Genomic DNA, 5,336 nt, shown 5'->3' with positions numbered 1-5,336 from the left:
TAGACATCCTTGGGGGTATCTAGCAACATATATATACCTAATGACAGGTAGCAGTTGGCACTTTATTATTTTATCAGAATGTTGGTATTACTGGTTTTGTCAGCTCTTGGACCTGACTCCCCTCCAGTTGCGCTAGTGAAGTCAGACCCTTGCTCTGCATCTTCTCTGGGGCTGCCAAGGACAGAACATGGTTCACTTTGGGCAGTCAGGTCGTGTATCGTCTTTCCCATTTGGGAATATGATCAGTGTGGTAAAATTGGTTCTGAGCAAAAGGTTAGAGGTTCCTCATCTGGTCACCTGTGACTTTTTTGGCTCCTGTTTTAAAAACAAACAAAACCTGCAACCTTTTCCTCTCTATTAATTTAGCTTATCCTATTTGTTTTCCTGCTTCCTGAGAGCTTTTGTAACCAAGCTTTACAAGCCGTTTGACTTATCAGATGCAGTTGTAGGTGATAAGCTGATGACTTATAAGAGCAATTAGTGCGACCAGCAGAGACACCAGGCACAGCATGGTTTTGCCAGAGTGGTTTATGGAGAAATGTTATCTACACTGGTCTTTCCTGAGCTTGTTTTAATATTTCTTTTGAATCTGTTTGGGTTTTTTCTCCCCTAAAATCCCTGATCCTAGTGTGTCTCTGTGGAGGGGCTGTGCCCACCCATGTGAGTGTCAGTGCCCTATGTGGGTCCCCAGGGACAAGGGCAACAGGAGTCTTTCGGTTAACCCCGTAAAGCATTCTCTGCTCCGCTTCTCGGATGAGAACCCTGAGATGAGCTGAACATGGCGTCGGGTTTCCCAGAGCTGTGTCAGAAAGCAAGGGGCACTTCACAGAGCTCACTGCTGGGAGCTGCCAGCAAGGCCTCTGTGCACTGGCAGCGTGGCTATGGCCTTGGTACTCTACAAACAGTGGGTAATGTCTTGAGAGCTGGCTCCAAGAAGTAAACCACACATGCACAAATATGTCCAGCCTCAAAGAAAGGAGGCTAGGGTGGTGTGGTGGGTTGATCCTGGCTGGAGGCCAGGTGCCCACCAGAGCCACTCCATCACTCCCCCTCCTTCACTAGACAGGGGAGAAAAGGTGTAATGAAAGGCTTGTGGGCCGAGATAAGGACAGGGGGAGATCACTCACCAGCTATCATCATAGGCAAAACAGACTCGACTTGGGGAAAAATTCACCTAATTTATTATCAAGCAAAACAGAGTAGGGCAATGAGAAATAAAACCAAATCTTAAAACACCTTCCCCCACCCCTCCCATCTTCCCGGGCTTAACTTCACTCCCAGTTTCTACCTACTCCTCCCCAGCAGCACAGGGGGACGGGGAATGGGGGCTGTAGTCAATTCATCACACATTGTCTCTGCTGCTCTTTGCTCCTCAGGGGACGACTCCTCACACTCTTCCCCTGCTCCAGCGTGGGGTCCCTCCCATGGGAGACAGTCCGCCATGAACTTCTCCAATGTGAGTCCTTTCCATGGGCTGCAGTCCTTCACCAACTGCTCCAGCGTGGGTCTCTCCCACAGGCTACAGTCCTTCAGGAGCAAACTGCTCCAGCGTGGGTCCCCCACGGGGTCACAAGTCCTGCCAGCAAACCTGCTCTGGTGTGGGTTCCTCTCTCCATGGGGCTACAGGTCCTGCCAGGAGCTTGCTCCAGCGTGGGCTTCCCACAGGGTCACAGCCTCCTTCAGGTGTCTCCACCTGCTCTGGCATAGGGTCCTCCATGGGCTACAGGTGGAATCTCTATTCTCCATCACCCTTCCTCCATGGGCTGCAGGGGGACAGCCTGCCTCATCATGGTCTTCACCACGGGCTGCAGGGGGATCTCTGCTCCGGTGCCTGGAGCACCTCCTGCCCCTCCTTCTGCACTGACCTTGGTGTCTGCAGATGTTCTTACATCTTCTCACTCTTCTCTCTGGCTGCAAAAGCTACCCCCCAGGTTGTTTTTTACCTTCTTAACTCTGTCACCCCCGAGGCAGTAACTACCACTGTTGCGGATTGGCTTGGCCTTGGCCAGCGGTGGGTCCGTCTTAGAGCCAATGCCAGCTGGCTCCATCAGACACAAGGGAAGCTTCTAGCAGCTTCTCACAGAAGCCACCCCTGTAGCCCCCTGCTACCAAACCCTTGCCACACAAACCCAATACAGGTGGCCATCAGCTACCCTGATATTTTATCTGGTTTGGACTTCTTGGGGTAGGTATAGGCTCTGGCACAAAGTAAATCAATCCCCTTTCCTCTGCCTGACTTGGTTCTGCTTGGTTTTTTCTTCCTGCCACTGTAAAAAAAACTCCCCATGGTGCTGTAAAGTGGCAGGATTCACATCCCAATGTGGGTCCACCTTCAGTAGCAGCCTTGTAAGGTGGCCTGTCCTGCAGTGACTGGAAATGCAAAGGAAGGGCACTGCTTAGTTTACTTCTCCTTCAAGTTTATTCCTACTTTGAAGATTTTTCCAGCTTGATTTCTGAAGCGTGGGGCATTCCAGACATTTTCATTCTTTTTCATCATCTCACAGGGACCTGCTCTTTGCCTCTTGGCTCTGTCCTTGCAGCCAGGTGGGGTGGGTGAATCAAGCCAATGACACTGTTGTACCAGTTACAGTTGTTTTGTCGACTTTACCGCTTATTTTAGTTTGGAAACTGCTCTGAACCAGGTTGACGAAAACAAAGATAATCTGTATTTCTAGCAGGAGGACTTGCTGGGATAATTACAGCTCTGTGCAGATACTGACCAGCCCCTTTCACTGCACGTGCAACTTTCAAATGTGACAGCTTCTTCAGGCTCTAGCCAAAAGACTGGGATGAACTCCCCCTCCTCCCCACCCTGCCTTTTTAGTTAAATGGAAAAAAACAGCCTTCTCTGCACATAGTGTGGCATGAAGCCTGTCTTGCAGGAACTATAAAAGCCAGGGTCTGCGGGCTGTCTCTGCTTCAGTGTTTCAAATGCTGAGCTGGAATATACATAAATCTACATTAGAGTCCTAACAGTGGCAATCGGGTTGTATTGAGGCAAGTTGTGGGTGCCAGGGCCCAGCAGTGGTGCACAGATGGACATGTGGGTTTGGCAGCAAGGAAGGGGCTGCTCAGCCACAGGGTTCACACGAGAGCCTCACCTGTTTTTTCCCCTTAGATGAGGTCATACACCATCTGAATTGGTTAAAATTCTGTTTACTGCAACTGAGGCAAGTGAAGCCTAAATACTCTGATCTCTAAGGATGGTGTTTCAGCTCCAGCACATAGCCTTGGTTAAAATGCATAGACTTCTGGGCTGGTAGGCTGCTGCTGGGAACGAATTTGTTTCAGACTTTGTCCTGTACTGCTGTGAGCTCAGTGCAGCCACATTGTACAGTGCCAGAAAACAGGGGAGGATTAATGGGAAGTGAAAGTGATTCAACCCCAGGGCCTGAGAAATTCTCCTCTAATGTCAGTTTTCCAGCTGAGCAGTACCTTGACTTTAGTGGAATTACCCCTGATTCATACCACTGTACGTAAAGGTCCTGGAAACAGACCAAACCAGAGTGGGGTTTGCATCTGACTTAGCTTGCTGCTCACGTTTTAATTTTCCAATATCAAGAGTGACTTGGATGCCAATCCTATTTTCTCTCAAATCCCAGAACGCAGGTTCGTGGAAATATGATTTGAATTTGGGCCCCATCTCTGACAGCCAGTCCTGTCTAGCTTCACCATCCATCATAAAGAAAGCATAAGCCTGAACAGCTGGTGTCACCGAGGAAAACAAACAAAATTTGAAGAATGTGTTAGGTTTAAGATCAGGGATGGAGACTGGAACGATGAGGGGTTTACAAGCCCAACTCTCTTTGTTAACAGCTCAAGAGAGGAAACATCGATTCTTTTAACGTGATTTCTGCCCTGGTAATGTTCCTTTAAGAAGAGCGAGGCATAGTGAGGTACTGTAAGGTTTCATTCCCGCTGATGGGGTCTTTGCTGTGAGCGTTGTTATTCTGATCAGCTTTGACATCGTATAAAATAGCACTTATTCTCCAAGTAATCCGAGAAGCTCTTCAGAATTCATGAGGTTTAAGTCCAAATAATTACATTTATTGATCTCTGCTATGTGAAGAAAATTTCCAATTTATTGCAGACCTGTTTGGTGTTAGACCTCATATTAGACCATGTCAGGAACTTCTCTTTTTCTGTCTCTATTTTTTGATGCTTTTGTTGGGCATGAGATTGTTTACCTGATAACAAACACTGTCAAAACTGTTGTTGCTGAGCAGGTAAACTAGGATGCTTGGTGCCAGCAGCAAGCTGTGGGCCAGGTGGACCCTGCATTAGTCCAAGGGGAGGAGGAAGGGGTTCAGGTCTGCAGCTCACATCTCTAATTCTCTACTCCCCACCCTGCCATGGCCTCATGGCAGCAGACTGGGTGCTAATTGCTCTGATCTCCTCTGGAGGATAAAGCGAAGATAGTGCTTCCTCTAGTACAGTGAGGTTAAAGTCCAAGCACTTGAAGATCCCCAAATGCACCCTCTGCCCAGAGGCTGCTTCTCTAGGAAAAAGAGGCTGGTGTTCCTGCTGGTCATGCCAGAACTAAAGGGGAATCACCAGTATGGCTTAGCTGTGGCTAGAAGATCCATCCATGCTACATCTTCATCTAGAGTCATTCCCAGAGGTACCAGATCTTAACCTTTGCTGTTCTGGGGCTTCTGTAAAGCACAAGTGGATTAAAGGTGTTTGCAGGTAGTCCTCATCCACATTTGCCCACTGCTAAAGGACCCTGCAATCACAGTGAAGGAGAAGAAGGCTCTATACCTGAAAAGCAGATGTTGTTGCAGATCAGGGCTGAGGTGCACAGAGACAGCTCCAGGTGCACATACACGTACCCTGAAAGGGATGACGTCAGGCATCAACAAACACATCCGGGCAGCACAGTGCTGTCAGGACCAAACTTTGAGTTTTGGAGTCAACTACAAGAGCCCAGCGTGTAGTTGGGACCCTGGATGGATGGTAAGGTCTGTCTGGATAACTCATCTTCTGGACATACACATTTCTGCTTCCGAAGGTATGTCAACTGGTCCCTGACAGAGGAAAACGTTTACTGTGAGCTTTGCCTTAAGCATGGAAATTGTACAGGTGCTTAAAACAAGCATGTTTTACAGACTTTGCCAGCTTAGAAATTCAGAAGCCAAAGCGGATGGCAAAAGTCACAGGGATGTCTTAATACACACTGCATCATGCAATGGCTTTCTGTTGGGGGAAGCAAGGACTTCACAGGTTGCTGCTTTCTGTCTCCTTTGCTGCTGGGCTCTGTACCAAGCCGTTGGGCAGGGAGGTTCTGCAGGGGCTCCCTGTGCTGGGGGCACTGGTCTGGCCTGGCAGCGGCCACA

The sequence above is a fragment of the Balearica regulorum genome, chromosome 3, assembly GCF_011004875.1.
Source record: "Balearica regulorum gibbericeps isolate bBalReg1 chromosome 3, bBalReg1.pri, whole genome shotgun sequence".
Classification (NCBI taxonomy): Eukaryota; Metazoa; Chordata; class Aves; order Gruiformes; family Gruidae; genus Balearica; species Balearica regulorum.
This window is presented reverse-complemented; position numbering follows the sequence as displayed.